General features: G+C 40.0%; 1 protein-coding gene across 1 annotated transcript in view; it reads right to left on the reverse strand.

Moving 5' to 3' along the window:
* xkr6b (XK, Kell blood group complex subunit-related family, member 6b) overlaps window positions 1-24866 on the reverse strand; it is a 95424-nt gene that overhangs the window by 17337 nt on the left and 53221 nt on the right. The window lies entirely within an intron of this gene.

A 24866-nucleotide genomic window follows, 5' to 3' on the forward strand; every position in this document is an offset into this window, starting at 1 on the left:
TCTCTAAAAATAAACACACAGACACACACATGAGTGCACAGGCACACTTGTCAGTGCTGTAGGTAATGGGGGATTTCCTTTCTGTTCCAGACACATTTGTCAGTTGGAGCCCTCTCTCGCTCTCTCTCATCGTCTCCCTGTCTTCCTCCCCTCTACCACTTGCTCTCACTCCACTTTGCCTGTGGTCCACTTCTTGATGCTTCCTCCCTTCCTCTCCCCCCTCTTCTCCTTCCCATTTAGCTCCATAGCTCCTCTACAGGACTCCTCATGAATTATTTGAGGCCAGATCATAGCAATCGCTCACGGCTCGTTAGGCAGCGTACGCACGGTCTAACAGCTCGTCACTGTGCCTGGGTCTTATTCCAAGTACAGACGTCTGCCTCTACTGTTGAGACATGGGCAACTGCTAACAGACACACAAACACCAGGCACACAAATGAATCACACGAGTAGACAGTTTTAGATCTGACCACATGAAGCAGTGAAAAGTCATGACTTATTTATTTATCTTTTTTTTAATTATGCTTAATATTTGATAATAGAGCCAGTTTAAGGAGTTTACTGATTTGAGGAAGAGGTCAAACTTTAATGTTTTAATAGCATTTGTTAACATTTTCCATCACACTGTTTCAAAACTGTATTAGTTTGGTTAAAGCCAAAATCAGTCAATTAAAATGATGGGTTTATATGTCTCTTTGGGCACTCTTACACTTGGCCCAGCTGCCCTGTGCTGTGCCAAAGCATGATTGGATCCCCTCATCTACTGGCCTGCCCCCACACTACTTCAGGCCCAAGCAGGCCTGAGCCCATCTTGAATACAACACAGCCGTGGCTTTGAATACAAGTATCACAATGATTATACACCATGTCCAAGTTGCACGCCCATGCTTGTGCACATACATGAGCAACTGTGCTTAGCCAGTCAACCTCATCCAAGGCTGAGGAAGTGTATTAATAAATCTCCAAAAAGCATATGGGACTCCATGGTCAAGTGGAAGAAAGTTCTTTGGTCTGATGAGACCAAAATGGTGCTTTTTGGCCATCAGACAAGATGCTATGTTTGGATGACACATCACCAAAAACACATCATCCCCACTGTAAAACACGGTGGTGGCAGCATCATGCTGTGGGGATGCCTAGTGGTTAGGTTGCAACCCATGTATGGAAGCTAGTCTTACAAGCAGGCAGCACAGGTGCAAATACAATCTGTGTCTCCTTTCCCATCAATCTGTCATTCCTGGCTTCCTACACAATCCATTCCTCTTTGAATAAAAGCAAATACCTATAGAAAAATACATTTTGTCCTGCCCAATTTTTCAAGACACTGTATCCTATGACAGAGCTGTTAGCCAAGGTGCGACTTCATTACTTCATTACTTCAGCTACTTCATCCTTTTAAGCAAACCTAAGGTACGCTTTTACTGTTGATACTGGTTTAACTTGTCTTTTTCTCTATGCAGCAGAAAGCAAACTTGTCTCCATCTCTAACAGGAGCAGTTATTTGCTGTGTGTATTTCAACCATATCCTTCAAACACGAACAACTGTACACAAACACACACCATGTGGACATCTTGGCCAAGCTGTTTCGCTTTCTCCTACAAAGTCATTGACCAGTGAGTCATCCCACCAACCTTACGCTAATCCCTTGAGTGGGTGGTTAGAGGGGGCGCACACACAAACACACATACACCTAGCCAAGTTTAACAGCATCTGTCGTCTAAGTCATACTCGTGGGAGGGCTCAGCAGCTCAGTCTGCATTCATATCTCGTCATAAGCTGATTCATAAGAAGATCATAGGAATTATTACAGCAGAGCTTATGCATCTTATGTTAACAGGTGGAATCCAGCAGGACGCTAAGCATGGGGGACACACAGCATACGCAAGGCCTGAGGGTGGGTATGTGTGCGTGCATGCAAGGTGTAGGCAATGCCAGCTGCAATGAGTCACCCCCTGAGTCACTCTGAGGGGCCGCATGTTGATTCTCAATGAGGTTTAAGCCTCCTTTATCAGGCAGATTTAAATTCTTCTCCTTTTTACTCTTTATCTTTACTTCTCTGTATCTTTCTTTCAATATCACTACTCTTTTCTCTTCTCTTTTTTTAGCATAACTCTCCCTACAACCCCAACTTCTACTAAAAGGGAGGGGTGTGTGTGGGTGTGTGGGAGGAGTGGGGAAGCTGTATTAGCAAATACTGCCTATTGACAGCTATTCTGGCTCTCCTCTACCTGTACTGTTTGACCTTGTCTCCTCTCCTAAGATGCCTTTTTTCTCCTCTTACTTATTTTTGTTCAGATATAATGCAGTGTATCAGTAATTATTTTTCTCAAAAATGGCTATTAATAAAGTGTAGAAAAAAATCCTTGTAATGATCGGAGCCCACTGTTTGCAGACTGAAGGTATCTCTTTCAAGTTTATCAAAATAACAACTGGTGTTCCACAGGGCTCAATGCCAGGACCATTTTTATTTACACTTTATAAATCAGTTTAGGTCATAATGTTTCTTTTGAAAATTGTATTCATATGCAGATGACACCATTATTTATTTGCTCTGCTCTAACATGGCATCAATCATGGGATCAAGGCCTGCCCCTCTACACATTAAATGGTTATATGTATCATTATGCTCGAGCTCCCCCTACTGGCAAAAGAAATCACTGGATTGGGCTTTTTCTTTATTCCCATCACTGACTTAAACCAATCAAGCTCAAATTTTGATGGACAGGCTGCAATTGTTGTCCACCTCTCTGACTTGTACTATAAAAGGATACCTTACTATTGACGGTGACCATTTTGATATCTCGCCACATGGCACAGGAAGTTGGCTTCATGCCAAAAAAGAAACATCTGATTTGATTCAGATTTCACTTGTATGATCAGAGTCTGCCCCTCTTCACATTCAGGTTACTTTATGAGCTAATTTTTTTTTTTTTTTTGCTCTAGTGCCCCCTACTGGCAACAGGAAGTGACACAAGTCAACCATTTCTTTGCCTGTTACTGACTTGTGACAATCAAGCTTAGATTTTGATAGAAAAGCAGCAATAGTTGTCCACCATGTCTTATTAAAGGACGCCTTACTGCTGATGGCGACTCTTTTGATATATCTAGCCATGTGGCACAGGAAGTTGGCCTCATAATAAAAGGAAATATTTGATTTGATTTAAAATTTCACATGTATGATCAGGATCTGCACCTTTACACATTTAAATGTTATATCATTGTATCATTGTATCACTGCAAGACACCAGAAGCACCTCTTACATAATGTGTCCTATCTTCTTTGAATTTTACAGTCCTGCCCTGATCACTTCTACATATCAGTATCTTCCTTTGTCCTACTGCTACCCACTGATAAGGGGCAGCACTACCTTATAAACAGAGTGCACTGGGCTAATTTTTTTTAACTTAATGACATTCCTGGGAGGATCAACATGCTCTCTCTTCTGCTCTGCAGAACACTGCACAAGTTTGCTAACACCCAACTTTAGCTACGTATCTGCGGCTGAACAACATCCCAACATAAAGGAAGGTGCGAGGGCTCTACAGTGTTGCTTGCAGCCCTGGTTGTACTTGAATTTCAGAGCTTGTAACAATTTGAGCCTGTGTTAGCTGATGCTTGTTGCACTGGCAGCAACCACAACCTCAGTCTCAGAGCACTTGCCAACAGCCTTTATTTTTGCTAGTTTTAAAAAGTCAACCTTTTATGTCCTTGGTAGTATCTGTAAGGTCCTTTTAAAATAGCTCTGTGTGCTTAATATTTTCATATCTTCCAAGGAAAAACATGAAAAAAAGTAAAAGAGTCTTGCCCTGGCAGTTGCAGCGGCTGTAGACACTGAAATTGCACCCTTGAAAAGATGAGTCAGATCAGTTTCTTCTCTGCCATTGTTGTCAAAGCTGATATCATAAGCCCTGCTGCTTCTTGTTCTGATTGATCAGTGAACACTGACAATAGCAAAGTTGTTCTATTTTCAAGTGAGAGCATTGTGTGTGCTTCAACAATAGGCAGACAATGTAGGCTATCCTAGATTCTCATCAAATTAAGCCACCAGTTTCCAGAGGTAAAAAGAGAACAACAACAGATAAATAAATCGCTCTTTTAAACCTGAAAAACAGCCTCTTTTATACCCAAAAGTGAATTACACAGCTTAATTTCCTAGTTCACCCCCAACAACATAAACACCTCTTTTTTTAGTTTTTTGCACAGTAATATAATGTGAATGATATGAATAATATGATATATCATATAATTTATAGCATAGATTTACCACAACCTTTATCTCAAATCCCATTAATTCAAAGAGTTTGACTATCAGGTCTCCTTTTAGTTTGAATTATCCAAAGTATGATAACCAGAGAAAACACAATAATATGATCTCTCAAGCTTCTATATGCAGCCTGTTTGGACTGCATTCGTGTAAAGAAAAAACACTGTTCCCCATCAAAGTTTGTAAAAAGGCAAATCTTCAGCACTTTTATCTCACTGGGAAAGCAGCAGAGAAAACACTCTGAAAGCTGCATGAATGGATGAAAGAAGTTTCGGTGGTGCCTTGATTTTCAAAAGGATTAAGTCATCTTTTCACTCAGACATAGTGAGTTAACAGGCACCAGACAGGTTTAAAAAAAAAAATGTCGGGGATCCAGTCTCAAGGACGCTCAGGAAAGTCGACTCTCAAGTCTGCTGCCTTTTTACCCTTAAGAATGAAAAGAATGAACAGCAGCAGAGAGAGACTAGCAGCATTATCAGTGCTGTTATTCATCACTCAGCTACTTTTACAGTGTTTAACAAAATGGTTACAGCACTTATCTCTTCAAATCAACATCTTTGACTTTACAGGAAAGAAATTTGATATAATATGAGACTTTGTGTTATATTTCTGTATATTACAACTTTGTCTTTATTCTTTCTAGACACTGGTTGTAGCTGCAGGCTTCCCCGTTATACAGCGAACACTGATCCTACTTCAGGTATCTCTTTATCCTTCTTTCAGCGCTGAATAGCCTCGGATAAAAGTCTAGCCGAGTCCCACAGGCGAGTCAGATACTCTCACAGAAAAACACACACTGCTCCATGACCAGTGCCTTTGGGTGATTCCTACACGGAGAGCTGCTGGATGTTGAGTGGAGACCGGGTTGACGTGATGCAAACTGAAAGCAAAGGGGAGCAACAAGCCGAGTCGAGAGATGCCGTGTCAGTTCGGCTCCAGCCTGTCAGTTCTTGAAAAGCGTACTGGTTAACCACCTCTGACGTCTTGACTAAATATTATCTCTGTAATTATAACACTTTATTCAAATTTATCATTTCGACTGATAGACAAGGTGATTTATGATGGAGCCATTTTCTACAGTCACTGATGCTGACGCAGTTTTAACAGGTAAGTTCAAATACCTGTAGTCTTAGCTTGTGGGCATTAAACTAACTTGTCAGCCTGAAGCTGTTTTGCAAACATAAACTTTTTTACTCATCTTTCTGCCACATTTTAAATGGCTCATGAGTTTTTAGTAGAGCAACCTACAATTCATAATTTTATTGACATACATTAAATATTTTAATTCTATAGTGGCAAAACAGAATTGCTCAGTTTAAGTTCCTTCTCTATCATTAGCCATGCAGCTACTGAAGTGCTAAAGTAGGAAGACAGTTATGTGAAAGTCAAAACCACTTTCAAATCTGTCTCTATTTAAACATCTTGTAAAATAAAGCAAGCCTGTCTCTATAGAAGTTAAAAAGACAGAGTCAGTGTCAAATCATGTTGGTCAAGGTCAGGGTTTATGGCATTTCATTTGTCAGGGCCTTTTTACACCTGGTGACAGACCAGTTTTCAGTTCTTTGCAGCATCCACAGCCAGGGTCCAAAACTAACACTAGCCACTCGCCAGTTACGGGTAGATTCTGTCTCTGGCTGGTAAATTTTTAAGACCACTCGCCACTCAGGCAAGTTATTTTCTTTACCAGCGAAAAATTCGTTTTTTTGTTACGATGCTGGTATCGGCTGGTTTCCTGGCAGAGTGATGTGTATTTCAGGCTGAGACGATCTTTGGTCACATAAGTGCATCAGTCATGACGTCATTCACAGCACGCCGAGGTGGATAGCTGGTTGTTGCTGTACCCGTACCTCCTTGCAGTGTTGCTAACTTAGCGACTGTGTCGCTATATTTAGCGAGTTTTCAGACCCCTCTAGCAACTCTTTTTCAAAACAGTGACTAGCGACAGATCTAGCGACTTTTTCAGATGTTACTGGAGACTTTTGAAGACTCTGACATGAAAGCACGTATTGTAGCGCCTGTCAATGAGCAGCCCACTTCTCGCGCAGCAGTCCCTCTCAGCTGCGGTCAGAGCAGGAGATGCTCATGCCTCCATGTCCAGACTACAGGTTAACCGCGCTGTAAAGGCGCCTTGACAGTTTTTTCTATTGTCTCTTTTTGGTCCATTTAGATTGTTAATGAAGACTGTATACAAAAAAAAAAATTTGATTTGTTGTAGGCTCTTAAGTGGACCATAAGGTTTAAAACTAAACCAAACGTGAGAAAACTAAACTTCTAAGAAAAATAGAATAATAAATAAATGATAAACCAAAATAAAATTTAAAGTAAATCTGCCAGAGTATCTCTTGAGTCATTTTGCCTAGCCCAGATAAAGGAGGGTTGGAACTGTGATGGTATAAAAACAAGAATCGACAGAAGCAAGTTCATTTGTAGTTCTACACTTAATAAGGGTCTTTTTTACTCACTTTTTGTCTCTTTTAGCATACATTATTGCTAGTATTAGTGCATACTATTAAAATAGTGATTGAGAATCGCATACAAGACCCAAATGACACGTTCAATAATATTGATAGCAAATTACAACACTTAAAAGCAATTTTTATTTGGTTGGCTGGTAAAATATCTGCCTGGCTGGTAGAAATTTTCACTTACCAGCCAGCCTGGCTGCATGGCCTTCATGGACAGTACCCTAGGTCATGCTTACTCCCCACATCCTCTTGTTACTGCGCCCTAAAAGTGTAGACTTTATTTAACAACAGATTATTTTCCCATGCCTCTGGTAATATGCAATAACAGCAAGAACACAGCCTGGGTTGTGTCAATCCTCTCTTTTGCTGGATGATGCCCTCAGGTGGACTTACTCACTTAACAGAGCTTATTCAGCCTTAATTGTTGGACCAAACATGCCAGGCAAAAAAACATATGGTCACCTTTTTTACCTTGATATTCACCATACTAATGGAGAAAATATAAGTAACTGAAGTAAAAAGAAAAAGTCATGGGATGTCCCCCAATAATATTCTAGGGTTTAAATTCTGGATTTCCAAGTATTTTAATGCATTCCCTATAAAGGGCTATGTCATATTGAGCATATTAAAGATGGAAAAAAATGATATTGTTTAATATTTGAGTGAGCAGTGTCCATAACCTAACCCTACCCTTCTTTATCTTCACACAGAGCACAAACACTGACTCCTTGCATGTAAATCAGCTCTCCTCTCTTTTGCTGTACTCCTTGCCTCTCTGCACAGACAGTCATTTGTCACCATTAGCAACAGTCCTCAGGTACCCAAACTCATTGCACTGTGATCACGTGACAACTCACCACCACTAAGATGGCTGGAGAGCAAAGAGACGAGGGGGAAATAGAAACTGTAAGAAGGGATCTAAGATGCTTGTTCATGAGGAAGAAGGAGACGAGTAATACCATGAAAGGAAAAGAGAGATGGACAAGATAAAGAGAGGGAGAAATAAAATGGGTGTGGCAGCAGCTCAGTCTGGAAGGAATTGGACTGGAAATCAGAAGGTCGCCGGTGCGCGTCCCGGTCAGAGCGTATCTGGACCTTGGCCTGGTAGCTGGAGAGGTGCCAGATCACATCCTGAGCACTGTCGAAGTGCCCTTGAGCAAGGCACTGAACCCCCAACAGCTCATAGGAGCGCTTCTACAAGAGCAGCAAGGTCATCACTCTGTCAATGTGTGCGTAGCATGTAAAACAGTACAGTGTAAACTGTGAATTTCCCTTCGGGGATTAATAAAGTATGACTTTACTTCACTTTAAATAAACAAAGGTCACATGATCAAGGCCTGTTTGTCTTTGGATGGACGACGGCCAAAGATTCAGGCTGATCTCAGATAATTTGGAGTCATTTTCTAATAATGAACTCAGGAGGATAAGGAGGTGTGGATTGTGTATCAGTGCTAAAGAGAAGGGATGCTGCTGTGCCTTTTACATACAGACTACTATTGATCAGTTCAGCTGGGCTTTAGCTGCTCAGCAGCAACGAGTCTGCATTATCCAACATCCAGATGGATAATCAAATAAAAGGCAGGCTTAATTAAATGATCGATGTGATTTGATAGTTAAAATTAAAACTACATTACCCAACAGGCTGAAAGTGTACACCAAACTTGCTGTCAACTCAGATCGAACTCTGAAACTGAGAGGTTTAACAAGTCGATTCAGCTTGTTTTATATCCCAAACACATTCTTACGTTCACAACTTTCTTCATCTTTTTACAGCCTTTTTTCTTTCTTGAATTCCCTTCGAAAGTTGTTGAAGTTTTGTTTTTTTTTTGTCTCCTCCCTGCTGTAACTCTCAGGCTGTGACTCAGCCTGAGTCTACTTTTTCAATGAGAAAACTTGCAAGACTAGCAAGACTTCAGGGGTGGACTGGGAAGAAAAAAAGCCCTGGACTCTGTGCATGGAAAGACAATGTAACAACTTCTTCATTTTAACTTGATATGATATAACTGAGAATATCAAAACAGCACTGATGTTGACTGAATGCTGTAGATGGACACCTCCGCTCCACACTGCTTACATATTAACCTGTCTGTGTGGGTGGCTGTCCTGTTTCATCTGTGTGCATGAAATTTGCTGCTCCTGTGAAAATCTGATACTTAAGTTTGAAAAAGAATCTAGTTTATTTGTGAGTGGACCAGTTGGTTACTGATCAATACAGAGAAGAAAAACTATGCTGCATGCGCAGCAGCCGCTCTCTGAAGAACGTACAGATGGCCATTCCGCCTCTGCTAGACTTAAAAAACTTGCAAGACTGACGATTTATGGAAAAACAAATACTTCATGGATAAGATAAAGACTTTCATGTTGTGTTTGAATGTATTACTTAACTTTCAACTGACAAACACCCCTGTTTATATCATGGTAAATAAATCCAAATGATTCCCATCATAGTTCCATAAAGCTTCACTAAGGAGTTTTAAAGTGGCTATAAAAAAGACTGAAATAGACTTTTTATGATCTACGAAAGCAAACCAGACCATCAGCGATAACATCTATATTGTCTTTTTAGTTATTTTCACTGCTTGCAACTTCTGGTATGGGAAAAGTCTCAGATGTTGTGATTTACAGCATACTTGCAATAAAGCTTATTCAACATCTTAGACTACAAATATTGACAATCAAAGATTCATTTGTCTGTTAAAAGGAAGCAGGATGAGTGAAAGAGATAGCTTCATCTACAGAAACACCAAAATCAACACTATGAAAGTTACTCACAGGAGTTTTACAGCCTGATTTACTTTTTTCTGCATCAAATCTCTGCCATGGCATACCTCATAGGTCCACTGGACCTACGCTATGGGTAAGATGACCACACAACAGCTGCAGAATTAGTCTGATGACCACTGAGGAAGACCTCCACATGAAGGTGCCCAGGTGGCATCCCGATCAGATGCCCGGATAATCTCAACTGGCTCCTTTGGATGTGATGGAGCAGCTGCTCTACTTCAAGATCCTTCCAGATGAGCTCATCACCCTATTTCTTAGGTTGAGCCCAGACACCCTCCTGAGGAATCTCATTTCAACCGCTTGAACGCAAAAGCTCATTCTTTTGGTCATTACCCAGAGTCCACAGGTGAGGGCTGGGACATAGATTGATGGCTAAATCGAAAGCTTTGCCTTCCACTCAGCTTCCTCTTCACCACCAGTAAAACTGCTGATGCTGCACCAATCCTCCTGACAATCTCATAGTCTATTCTACCCTCACTTGTAAACAAGACCCTGAGATACTTGAATCCTTCACTTGGGGGCAAAGACTCACTCCCCACCTGGAGGGAGCAATCCACGGCAGAGAAGCATGGCCTCAGAGGTGCTTATTCTCATACCAGCTGCACTCAGCCACAAACTGTCCCAGTGCCTGCTGGAGGTCCCCGGCCGAGGAGGCCAGCAGAACCACATCATCTGCAAAGAGCAGAGATGAAATTCTGAGTTTCTTGAGCTTGGTCTCCAGGTCAGGGAGCATTATATTGATGCATTATGGAATTATACAAGAATGGAAATCCTGCATTAGTACGCAACTTAAGAAAGAATTTCACTTTCAATACTTCAGCAATTAGTGCCTTCAGTTTCCAGATGCTTACAGTGTTGTTAGAAGAAACAGTGATGTAACACTCTGGTAAACACGCTCCTATCTCATTTTCTTGAAATTGGTGTTTGTATTTAGTCCAATATAAACATAAAGCATAAGCTAAACACCTTTTATTCCCATGTGTTTACACAGTTACTGAAGGAAAATCATGCATTATTAGCAATGCCATCCTTCCAAGCTTTAAACTCTTTCTTATGATCCGCTGCATGCTGTGATACTTTCCTCCCTTGATTTTCATTCCTTGTGATTGGAGGTTTTTGAGGACACAGCTTGCAATATCCTTTTTGATTTGTTGTTTGGATTTTTTAAAGGTTAAAGTGTCAGGTGCAGTGATATTTCTAAATTACCTTCTCGCGCATGCGCCGCATCATAGCTGGTTTCACAGCTCTTTATAGAATTTTACCCAAGGTGCACAGGCACATGAAACATGCAGCTTTATGAATCCCTCTGCTACAGAGAAAAAAAATGACAGAATGAGCTTCAATATAAGGACAGGTGGTTATTACACAGACAGCAGTTTGTTCCTCTGTGGCCTCCTGCTACCTTGAAATGTTTTTTTTTTTCCTTTTTTGGGAGAGAAATACCCCAACAGCCTGAAGTGAAATCCTCTTTTCTCTTTCCTTTTCTGTTGTCTATCACTCCCTGCCTCCCCTCCCTCCTCTTCTTCCTTTAACTGTTTTTGTGGCTGCTCTTCAACTAGAGGAAAGGCCAGATTATGTCTGGATTAAGAAGAAAAGGCTTGACCCACTTGCTTTTCAAAGAGCTGCAAACCAAAAAGGAGCGTGTGGAGGCTGGCCTCCATCCAGTGTCAGCACTTCTGTTGTGTGTGCACGACACTCCAAGCTCATGTTTATTACTCTTAAGACTATAATTAGCAGGGCTGGCTTATGGGGTTTAAATGCTTCCCTCACTGACTGACTGATTGAAAGATCTCTGAGTAAATCTCCTTTGCGCCTGAGAGTTTTTAACCATCACATTACAAAAAAATCATTACATTTCCTCTCTTTTTCTTCCGAAGGTTTGATGGGTTTGCTTGCAGGTTAGTTGGCATTATGCATTTATCAAGGCGTGCAGATAAGTCAAGAATGGAGGCGAGAGCCAAGTCAGCACATGAGGAGATGGAGGGGTGGGGGGCAGAGATGGAAAGGAGAGGCAGCGGAGATAACCGCCAAGAAAGCGAAGTAGAGGAGAATAGAGAGAAGTGACAGAGTGATGTAGTGACAGAGGAAGCGGAAGAAGGAGGTGAAAGTGGTGAGACAAAGACACAAGGAGGCGAAAAAAAAAGAACTACGAGAGGTGAAGAAGAAACCAGGAGAGTGAGAGGAGGGGAGTGAGACAGAATGAGACCCAGGAGGTAAACTAATCACCGAGCACGCAATGCAATTTTCTGGCTCTGTGCCTCCACTCCACCATACTCCTCCCTCCTTCACTCTCGCTCCCCTCCCTACAACCCCCCCGCCCCTCGTCTCGGGGGCTCTTTTTACTATTCTGCTCACACACACTGTCTCTTGCTCCTCTATCTATCAGGTTGTACCATTTCATCGAGCCCCTCTTTGGGTTGGTACTGCCCACTGATCCCCTCTGGCTCTCAGAAATGGATCAAGCCACTCTTCCCATCATGTGTTTAAAAAATATGCTGGAAATGAATCCAAAAGTAGGAAAAAAAAGCTGTTTTTAATGTAATAATGTAGTGTTGGAGGGTGTTTTTTTCCTCAGGTGTTCATACACTTGCCTTTATGATGAGGTTTGTGTGTGATGAAGTGAATTATGGGAAAATACAGCTCCAGAAAAATGAAACAGAAGCTGTCTTTTTGCATCTGTGCGTACGTCTGCCTGTGTGTGCCTTTGCCCTGAGGTGAAGGCATTTAGGAAGCGTTTGATATCGCAGCGGTGAAGGTTTGAAAGTGTGTTCTGACTCTCTCCCGAGAGCGTCGGCGGCGCCTGCCTGCCTCGCTGTTTTGCAGTGCCTTGATGATGATGATAGATGTTCACTCCAGACATGCAAATAAAGGAGGCGGCTCCCTAGAAGTGTGCACACGCTCTCATTCACAGACTCACACATTCAGCAGCACATGTTTGACTATGATCAAGTCATCCATTGATACAATAATCTTCCTCTTTAGGGAATATACCCTGGGGAACATGCAGAAAGCTCCCACACACAGCAGTGTGAAAAGTGGCCTATTTTCATGGACTGGAGAGAAAGATTAGCGGCGTAACTCACTAATTTGAAGGGTAGGAGCTCCTCTCTGAGAGCAAAGTGAGGATGTTTTAGAGTGAAAGTGAGCTAGCTCATTATTGACATGCAGTATATGTCACCTCATCCATCATAAGTGACACTGCTGCTGCTGCTTAAGTAAAAAAAAACACAAACATTAATTTAGAGAGATACACATAGACTCAGAGACTCAGATCCTGCCCCTTCTACCACCTTTAATTATTAACCCTTTATGGGGCACTCATTGATATACCTGGAGATTCTAAATTAAAACCCAGGAGCATAACTGGAGGATATTTCAAGACTTTTTTTTTCATTTGTGACTTAAAAAGCTCATTATATTTTAAATAAAGGTCAACATAGTCACCATGGTTACTTGCCCTTCTATGGTAAAAGTTGTTTTCGAATAGTGTACGTACATTAATATTTCAATAATGGAAAAATAAAAACATTTTAAGTCAAAAGAGAACTCACTTGCACTTCAAAAGTTTATTTAAACCTAAAAATATTTATTTTACTGAAACTGAAAAAAACTACATTTTTGTGATTTCTCATAAGGAGGAGGTGGTGGGGCATTATGTCCAGCCAGTTGAGAACCACATATATAAACCACTGGTGCATCTCAATAAACTAGATTATCATCAAAAAGTTGATTTATTTCAGTGATTCAATTCAAAAAGTGAAACTGATATATAGATTCATTTCACTCAGACTGATATATATCAAGTGTTTATTTCTTTTAATTTGAGGATAATGGCTCACAGCTAATGATAACCCAAAATACAGTATCTCAGAAAATTAAGATTTTACTAAAACCAATAATTAAAAAAAGACTTTTAACAGAAATGTAGGACTACTGAAAAGTATGAATATGTACAGCACTCTTGGTCGGGGCTCCTTTTGCATGAGTTACTGCGGCAATGTGGTGTGGCTATCAGTCCATGGCACTGCTGAGCTGTTATGAAGCCCAGGTTGCTCATATATTAGTCTTCAGCTCTTCTGCGTTGTTGGGTCTGATGTCTCTCATCTTTCTTTTCACAATACCCCATAAATTCTCTATGGGGTTTAGGTCAGGCCAGTTTGCTGGCATATCAAGCACAGGGATGCAATGGTCCTTAAACCAGGCACTTGGTACTTGGGCAGGTATGGGCAGGCCTGACCTTGGACCGGATAAAGCACAGTGGACTGACACCAGCAGATGCCATGACACCTCAAACCACCACTGACTGTGGAAACTTAACACTGGATTCTCTAATCTCCTCTCTTCCTCCAGACTCTAGGACCTTGATTTCTAAATGAAATGCTAAATTTACTTTCATCTGAAAAGAGGACTTTGGACTACTGAGCAAGTCCAGTCCTTTTGTCCTTAGCCCAGGTGAGACACCTCTGATGTTGTCTGCTTCAAGAGTTGACACAAGGAATGGGACAGCTGTATTCCATGTCCTGGATCTGTCCATGGTGGCTCTTTGGGGAGCTCTCTCACATCCTTGAATGGGCTTTCACAATCCTCTCAAGGCTGCAGTTATCACTGTTGCTTGTGCACCTTATTTACCACATTTTTCCTTCCATTAAACTTTCCATCAATGTGCTTGGATACAGCACTCTGTGAACAGCCAGCTTCTTTAGCAATGACCTTTTGTGTCTTACCCTCCTTGTTCAGGTTGTCCTCTGGACATCTGTCAAGTCAGCAGTCTTACCCTTGTGTAAGCTACTGATCCAGACTGAAAGACCATTTAAAGGCTCAGAAAACCTTTGTAGGTGTTTTGAGTTCATGAACTGATTAGAGTGTGACATGATTCTACTTTTTCTTATTATTAAAATTTTCTGAGATACTTAATTTTAGGTTTTTATTCGCTGTGAGTCATAATAATCAAAATTAAAACACAGAAACACTATGAATATATCAGTCTGAGTTCACTTTTTGAATGGAATTGCTGTAATAAATCTATTTAGATGATATTCTAATATATTGAGATGCATGTATTTTTTCCCATTATATCCCTGGTGCCTGGTTGTAATGATGCACTACCTCCAGAGGGTGGCTCTAGTAAATCTGTTCTTACATGTTTTGCTAATTTTCTGTCAATCTGTTAATATTTGTGTTAATCAATTCACATAAATTAATTATTTTTAATAACAAATCATCACATCTTACAATTCAGTTGTCCTTATGCTGTTGGATACCTGTCACACTAAAACAATATCCACAGGCACAACTAGATTCAGCTTAAGCAGACTGGAATATCTGTCCCTAAAGCACAAATACACTCAAAATAAATGACACCTAAAACCCATGCAGACATACAGTATGTCTCAGTCATTTAAGCAAAAATTCTGACAGGCATATTTAAAAACACTCATTCACAATCAGACTGAAACGGCTCAAAGTCACACTATCAGACACTGTCAGTGAGGGAAAGCCCCGAGCTTCATGCTAACCTGAGGGGATCTGATGACACAAAGCATATGTGTGAGCCCCAAACTGTTAGTCTGTGACAGGCCTGCTGAGCAAAACCTGTTGTGACAGATCAAAATATCAGCCTGGCAGGCACAGGGAAGAAAAGAGAGAGAGAGAGACAGAGTGGGAGAGAGAGCGAGAGAAAGCACGTTAAGTGGCCGCCATAAAAACTGGAGATGCTTTAGCCATGCAGGGTACTTTAAGGTCACAGACAGGCAGGAGTGCAGTCAGACCGCCCAGCAGACTCAGAGATATAGTTACTGACAATGAAGGAAAAAATTAAGAGTCATCATAGTTTCCTCGAGGTACACACACAGACAGACACACACTCTCCTCTCTCTCGTCCATTCCAGCATTTTCATCCCCATAAACAGCTTCCTCTCATCACCTAAACACTGGCTAACACAATGTGATATAAATCCTCGGAGACAGTAGCCTGGATTCATTGTGTCAGCTTTTCCAGCTCTCATAAACACACACACACACACAACACACCAGCTCACAGCGCGGCAGACACAACACATGTACAGACTCAGCCAGGATGAGATCTCCTGCTCTACCTTTCCGGGGCTGGGGGATGGTTAGATGGGAGATAGCAGTGAGAAAAAAAGATGAAGGGGGATGGGGAAAGAGCAAATCGATAGAGGTATCCTGGGATCCCTTCCTTTCTTCCATGAATCTGTGCAGGAGAGATCAAATGCTGACAGCGCAAAGCCCCCCTCCAGACACCCGATCCAGCAACCCCCCCCAAAAGGGAGCTTCATCAGTGCTGGGAGTAAATGATTGGCTGTTTGAGCAGAGGCATACATCTCTCATGCAGTACTTCTTGTCCTATCAATAACAGCAGCATGTGTATGATGGCTGCTGCATTTCTTTGTATGTGCCTCAGGGTGAAAAGGATATGGCTGGGAGATGATATATACTGCCTTTTGGGAAAAAAGCAGTGAGAATGTTGAAGTATCTATGATGTATTGACCATCTGACAAGAGAGATGTGTGTGTTTTGATAGACTGGTGTAACGATAAAGGTGTAATCTTCACAGGATGTCAGGAAACACTCATTCTGACAGGTACAAATCTTGTACATCTACAGTTAGAAACATGCTGAAGGGCTGCTGGAGCGCAATTTCAACATTTTAAGCAGTGGAATTTGACAATTCCTGCACAGTGTTGGTCTTATATATGATGTTTGAACCATAGAGCATTCCTGGGAAAGATTTAATGGTCAAAGTACATCATACAGCTTTCAAAATGATCCAGTGGAGATTAAACTGCAAGACCACAGGCATACAGGAGAATGTATATTGCCCTGTGAGATTTTAAAGTAAATCTGATTTGTTCTACAAAGTCCAGCATCTGCTTTTTGTTATTCTGTTGCTAACTAATCAAGTAGATGCTATTTTAAGTTAAAGAACAGATGTCATTTTCTATGCTGTATCAATCCAAATTCATTTTTTATTTCTCAGAGAGAGTATATAAATGGTTGCAGAATAGTCTGGATGCACAACCAATCAAAACGAATTAGATTATGTAGCAGTGAGCTGCTATAAGTTAGGTGGTTAATATAATACAACACAACACAATATGCTACTGTACAATACAAAACAATACGATCAGTTGCAACAAAATACAAAACAATGTGACACGATATGATCAAACATGACACAGTGGGATTAAACAAAACTGCATGATACGATATGAATTGATATGATGAAATGTGACACTGTGCGATATGATTTGATATCATAGGATACAATACGATGACAACATAGGATGTAACACAATACAAAATGATATGATGTCACATGACAAATGTGATTAGATACAATAAAACAGCATAGATATAATACAAAACGATCTAATGAATTTCAACATAATTTGAGACAGCTAGATAGGATACGATGAAACTGGATACAATGTGATACGATACATGGTGACAATAGGGTAAGATGGATGGCGACATGATATGATACAATATGACATACAATACAATGTGTTGACACGCCACATGATGTGACATGATAAGACAGGATAAGATGAAACATGACACGATGTGATATGATATTGTATGACTTGACATGACATTAGACAACACGATTCAATACAATACAATACAATGAATTTCAACACAATATGACACAACACAATAGGAAACAATATGATTTCATTAGATAAGATAAAATATGATAAAAAATGACACAATGCAAAACGATACGATATGACTTGAGATGGCATAAGACGACACGATATGATACGACGAAACAGGACATAATGTCATGATTGGAGTTGTTTGTACTTATTTTTTGTGGTCTGTTCACTAGTGATGTTTTGGGTTTCATTATGCTTCTGTTCTGTTGTAGTTTGGAGGCTGTGTGTGTTGTGTTCTTTTCCTTCTTTGCTGCAGGCTGGTGGGAGTGGCTTCTCAATTACACAGCTGCAGCTCATTGGACGCAATCAACACCTGCTTAAACACCTGGCTGGTGCTCAGAAGTTGCCAGAGTATAGCCTAAATCCAGGGTGGTATCAGGCCTTAACGCCAGCTCTATCTTTGATATATTTGTGATTCTTGTGAAGTTTTTTGACCATATTCTAACTTCCTTGTTTTTTTCTCTTTTTTCCAGGGCCTCCTTCAGACTTCCAGTGCTTCTTCCACTCTGCCAGCCTCCCTCCTTCAGTCAATCACCAGCCCTTTCTGTTGACAATAAAATCAACCACTACCCAACATCTTGGTCTGTGTGTCGCTCCTGGGTTCAGTCAGAAGGTCACGTCACACACAATGTGATACAATAAGATATAATATGACAAATACATGTTATGATATGACAGGATATGATGATACAGGACAACACAATACCATATCACACAATATGATGAATCGTGACATAATACAACATAAGATATGTTACAATGGCATGCCACATGATGTGAAACGATTCGTAATGAAACATGACATAATGCTATAAGACCAAACATGATATTATACAATACAATACAAGACGACACAACAAGACACGACACGATGCAACACGATACAGTGAAATGCAACACAAATGATGTGATATGATACAATACACCTTACTGATATTAAATTTGTCTTGGTCTCCAAGCAGGATGCACAATATTATCTGCATGATATCAGTGGCAGATATTACAGCTCAAAAATTAAATTATTCATACTAGCAAAGATTTATATCAGCCAAACATATTTGCAGAATTTACAAAAAAGTTTGTGCAGTTTGAAGTAGAACTGCTGTGGCTACTTCAGCTTAAGTTTTTGCACACTAAAAAAAAGGAATGTTTTTTGTGTGTGTGTGTGTGATTATTTTGATAATCCGAAGGAACCAAAGTGCAAACCCGGTTTTTAACTCAGAGAATTGAGTTCAACAGCATGCCAATTCAGTGTAAGAGAGACAGAAGGACTTTAGAACAATAGAAGCACACACCCATGAAAGCCACTACATATACACATGCACCCATGTTGCACAAGATTTGCACATGAATAGTAATAATAACAATAATAGATTATGATGAAAAAATATAACAAAATGTAAACAGATACAAGAGAATAAGAGCCCCATGATGATATTGCACGACCTATAAAGCCTCAAGAAATATTCAAAATATTGTAATTGAGGTCAGCACAAACATGTTTCAGACCAGTTCAGTTTACATTTGGGGACTGTATCGTCTTCCAGATGGTTGAAGTTCATACTGAGATTGGAGGATATGAGCTGGATCAGACATTACTCTCTGTTTTGTCTGAGAACAGACTGCTCATATATATGGACTGCAGGGAGAGGTTTTCAGTCCTCCCCATGACCTTCATGGCAGTCTGGTGAGCAAGCTTAGATGTAAACTGAACAGAAAGATTACTGTGCAGTACTAACATCCTATATCAAATCATGCTCTCCACTAAACTCTGATAAAACAAAAGCATGATCTTCTGACCAATGCCAAACACCCTAATCAAAACAATAAAATGCACTTTTTGTTGCAAAAGAGAACATAGATTATTAACATTGATTTCTTAGCTGAACAGGTAGGATACATGTCAGAGCTGACCTGGTTGATATATGGATGTATAGTCTCTCTGAGATTCCCTTTTGTTTCCTGAAAGAGAGTTTTGGAGCCCAATGACAGCGGTCGGTAACCTTGAAAAGCAGATGAATACGCCCATTTCTGTGTTTCTCACTGGCGAATCCATCTTGCAAAGCTCTCGTCTGAAGCGTTTGGGCCTGATTAGAAAGTGACAGGACCAATCAGCGACAAGGGGCAGTGATTTCAGGCGCAGTGGAGTCATGACGTAAGCAGGCAGCACAAGATGCCGGTGCAGATATGGCAGAAGACGAGCATGGATGCTGCTAAAGCTTAAGTTTTATCAGAACTTGACATTTCTTCATTAAAAGAGGAACAAAGAAACAGCATTGAGTTGTTTTCTTTTCAAAAACAACAAAAGGGTGTACTGACATGTCTACCGTTGCCATGGTTGGCGTTATGTAGTTCTCTGTGGATTTACTCCTCGGTAGCAGCTACGTCATGTTTGATGCTCTGATTGGCCTGTAAGGATGTGACAGACAGAATGTTCATACGAGGATTTTCCCAAAGCCTCTGCCCTCTGCAAAGTTGGAAGCAAGGCATTGTACAAAATGTCTTGGTATGCGGAAGCATTAAGTTTACCCTATGCTGGAGATAAGAGGCCTAGTCCAAACCCTGAGAAACTGCTCTATACCATCTTCCCCCCTCCATTAATCTTCACTGTTGACACAATGCAGTCAGGCAGACATTGGCATCTGCCAAAACCCAGACTCGTCCATTGGACTGCATGATCTGTCGCTTCCAAGAACACGTTTCCACTGCTAGTCTCACAGTCTAGTGTCTGTGTGCTTTATACCCCTCCATCCACTGCTTGGCATGAGCTTTTTGATGTGAGGCTTGCATGCAGCTGCATGGCAGTTGTTCTTCTTCTTACATTAAGACCAGTGGAAGTTCAGCAGAGCATTGGTGACTTTTATGCACCATGCACCTTAGCAGTTGTATAACCTGCTCTGGGATATTACACGGTCTTCTGCTTCATAGCCGAGTTGCTGTTGTTCCTAAATCTTTCAACTTTCTAATAATATCACAGTTGACTGTGGAATATCCAGCAGTGAAGACATTTTTCGAACCATCCTATTGCAGAGGTGACATCCATTACGGCACCACGCTTGATATCACTAACGCTTTTTGTATAAAAAACATGTGCAAATGGAGACTGCATGACTAGGTGCTTGATTTTTGCACCTGTGTCAACAAGTGTTTGAAACACCTGAATTCAATAATTAAAAAGTGTGGCCAAATACTTTTGTCCAAGTAGTGTACTTTGGCTTCCAGGCTAGCAGCCCTTACTGTTCACATCCTTCTGACACCAACATCCCAAATTTGAAAAGCACTCCTCTTCCACAGTCTCATTTGGGCAAATGCTGTTTTTCCCAGCCTTGAAGGAGCTATATTAATTAGCTATTTGTTCAGTATTTACAAAAACAGGGTTAAACAAAGTATTTATATGACTATTGTCTACTTAAAAATATGTCAGAAAGGGAATTTGAACTAGAAAAGCACTCAGAGAGCGCAGACCTCCGCCATTAGCCCTATCTCCCAATAGTACAGAATCCTTTAAAAAATTCCTAGATCCAGACGTGATCTGGATCACTCCCAAAATCTAATCAGTTCTTCCTTATGCCATTTCTGACATTTCCTGAAAATTTCATCAAAATTTGTCCACAAATTTTTGAGTTATGTTGCTAACAATCAAACTGACAAACCCTGCCGATCACATAACCTCCTTGGTGGAGGTATTTATGACGCTCCAGCCTGCAGTTAGTTAGCTTAGCTTAGCATAAAGAACCACTGATCTGACCAAAAATGAGTCCAGCACAAATAATAAGCCACAACTTATGACATTTATGGATGTGTGTTTATTAGTGAGCTGGATTTATTTAGAAAGCAGTTTCCCCATGCTTCAAAAATGCAAAAATAAGCTAAGTACCTCCACCCTTCATGTTTTAAGCTACAGTTAAGCTCTTTGGATAGGGTCACTTAAACATGTTTGCAGCGATAATCTTTGCCTGCTGTTACAATGCAAGCAGATGCTTTTCATGTCTATCCATCTGGTTCTAAAGAAATCCAGTTATGATGTTATCCATATGTAAGTGGTATTAGCTGATCATATCTGGGGTAAGTACATATTAATTCACTTCATTTATGCTTTCCTTAAAGAACTGAAAGGACTTTGGCACTTTAAATCCTGAATAGAGCGGTATTTCCATCCATTAAATCTTGTTCCCCTTGTCATATGACATGGTGAAACACAGGTTGGCCATAAACACTACAAAGCACTTAAAGTTCAGCGGGTGGACAGCGAGAGCGAGGGGAAGAAAGAGGAGACGCTATGTGGTTGTTTGGATGAGAGTTTAAATGAGGTTATGTGTGTGTGCTTGGGTGCGTGTTTGCCTGTAAATGTGGCTGAGTAAGTGAATGAATCAGTAAGTAATGGTCAGAGTGGAGCGGATGCATTCAAGAGGAATTGATTTTTACATTTTCATAGCCCAAAATACATTTTGAAAACAGTATTAGAAAAGGAATCTATATGTTTTGTGTTCCAATGCAGAGAGAATGCAGTAACAGCCATAGGTTTCTGACAATGTGCAGCCATAAATACACACATGACACAAGATTTACTAATATAATACTCAAAAGACATCGAGGAACAAAAAAACTGCAAAGTCATCTACAATCATAAATATGTCTGGCAGAATTTTTGCAACCCAATTTGTCTGCTCCAGGTCATTCAACTTCCTCTTAAATCTGTCCAATGAGAACAGCTAATTATATTAAAATTCAGCTCTGATCTTTGAAACGGACCATAAGAAAAGTCCCTGGAACAAAACATTATAAGTTCATTTACTCTTCTGATTGATGTAAGCAGAAGATACAAGGGAAGTGGATCCTGAATAGTCTAGAATACATAAGAATGTATGATATGATACATATCATACAGTATGATATGCTATGATACGATACTATCTGATTTGATACAATACGTGAAAGTTGATATTGACTTGCCACAGGCTCAAATTTTTTTTGCAAATTACATTCACTAAAAAATAAAACGTGTCTGGATTGCAAGGGCCCTCAGACTCCAGTTCTGCCCACCAGCTGCCCCCAAGTGCTACATAAGAATAATAGAAGCAAACAACAACAGCCTACATACAGGAAGAAGCACATAACAATTTAACATTAAAAACAGACAGCGTTTTATTGCATATTACCCATTTTGCTCAAGATCTGCTTAGAAATAGTAACAATAACAAAATAGACTAAAATGAATGAATGAAAAAGATTAAATCAAAGGCAGAAAGCTAAAAGAAGGGAAATGCCATGATGTTATTTCACAACCCATACAGCCTCAAGAAACATTCAAAATTTTAAATTGGGGTTGACACATAGGGTTCTTTAACTGGTTCAGTTTGCATTGGGGGAAGACGACTATCTAATAGGGCTGAACGATTTGAAAAAATAATCTGATCGTGATTTTTTCCCACAGTATTGTGATCGCGATTTAATATGCAATTATTTTTAGGTTTCTCATCTTTTGTGTTAATCAACAAACATAAGCAATAAATCATTCTATACTACAACCAACACAATATTAGATAAATTAAACTAGGGATGAAAGATTTGAAAAAAATATCCAATCATGATTTTTGCTCATTTAACAAATTTGAGAAATATATTAAGAAAATAATTTACATGTACAGGAAAAGTAGGATTTTTGTAAACTATTCTGAAAAAAAGACACTTGTATGTATGCATAATGTGTAGAGCAAAAAATCTCTGCTGCAAAAAAAACTATCAAATTGGTATTTTGACGCATTTCAGGTTAAAAAAATATCACAGTCTGCAAATTAAAAAAATGCAGCAGGCCATATTGTGATTTAATCTAATTTGCATTTGTCCAGCCCTACCATCTAACACATTCATTCTACAAACAGTGATGAGTGAGGGCCTTAGAGCTAGAGATGAACCTCAGGGCTACACTGTGACACCCAGCTGCTGTATCATGAAGGCTATGAGACAAGGTGTGCATTGAAGTCCAGCACAGATATTGAAGAGGCTGCATCCAGTCTCTTTATAGAATAAAGAAAGGGCAGCATTCAATTCTCAATTCAAATCTCAGAGTCTGTTTTTGGCCAGCTGTTGAACATGAGAAGTAAAAGAGGGACAATCATCCATTAAAGTGCCAAGATATCTTAAAACAGACTCAAAGTGTGTATTCTGACAAAGCAGAGACTGAAGGTTTAGATTGGTTTAGATTTGAATTTGAGAACAGCAACTCTGCATTTAAAGCAGGGTTCAAATCCATTATTTGTTTGTGTGTTACAGATAAGTTTAACCAGGAGAGAGCTTGGTCTGAAGTGGTTGCTGTTCAGCAGATTACAGTGTCATCAGCAAAGAAATTAAATTTCCATCAAAAGAATTTTTGATTGATGTTTTAAATGTAAGAATGAATGTGAATGGCCCCTGGACTGACCTGTGAGGCACCCCTTTGGTTACAGTGAGCGAACTAGAAGTGTAACCTTCTGCCTACATACACTGAATTCAATCTTTAATAGTTAAATGATTAAAAAAAATCTGTATTTAAGTTTGTTTTACGACAGGCCACTGTGTTATGAACCAACAGGCCAAATTTTAGTAATGAAAAACATTTCTAAGTCCATAAAATTAAGCTTCAAAATCATGAACAACGAGGCAGTAAAATCTGCTCCAGGATGGTGTGGGTGTGTCAGTGAATGAGCTGAAGTCCCACCCACTCACGAGAAATACAATCCTCTCAAATTTTAAAAAATGCTATGACCAATCACATTTATGTCATGACAGGCAGACAGTGTAGAGCTAAAGAGCACCAGTTTTTCTTATTCTGTATTTATCACTTCAGGTATTCCTAACATCTCATTTTCTCAGTCATGTGAAGTTATGTCTCTCTCCCGTTGATAGGAAGTCTTTGTTGTCAGGTAGCTGCTGAAAACACTCCATTTCCTGATGTTGATCTTCAAAATAAAAGTTTACAATGGTGATTAGCTTTTGAGGCTTTTATTGTGATAGACTTGGCAGAAATATAAAGTGTCTATTATTGGTTACTTTGCTAAACTTTAGCATCCTGATGCTAACAGACATGAGGGATTGAACTGTGGCTGCTTGGAGAGAGATAGCCACAGCCTGCTTCTTTAAATCACCCAGAATTTAAGACAGTTGAAATATGGATTAAAACCAACTATCAGCAGGTAAGATATTTGTTCCTGCTACATCTGGTTCAAGTATCTATAAACAAGCACTTCAGCATTTAGCTCTCCCCATGACCTTACAGTGAGCTATGGCTAGAGCGCAGCTGCCTGGACCTGTGCCAGAGCAGAGAGACAGAAGTCAGGGATTAGATTTACTGTTTTCTGGCACAAATCTCTCTATTATGACACTTTTAATTACCCGTAGGCCACGGTGGCTGATAGATTTGGAAAATTTACCTCACAATAAACAATAACAGCATGTAGCTGGCTGTTAACTTTCAATGACATTGGTTTGGGCAGTCCTGCTTTAATCAGTCTTTATTTGAGTAATGCATAGCCCACCATGTCATATGTCTTGGATAAGTCTAAAAAAGAAGCTGTACAATGCTGCTTACATTCTGTATATATCATGAAATGATAAAAAAAAAATCTATACAATGTCAAAGATTCATTTGAACTGTACTAAGGAAAAGATAACGGGAGAGAGAGAGAAAGTG

The sequence above is a fragment of the Cheilinus undulatus genome, linkage group 14 (genome assembly GCF_018320785.1).
Source record: "Cheilinus undulatus linkage group 14, ASM1832078v1, whole genome shotgun sequence".
NCBI classification, from domain to species: domain Eukaryota; kingdom Metazoa; phylum Chordata; class Actinopteri; order Labriformes; family Labridae; genus Cheilinus; species Cheilinus undulatus.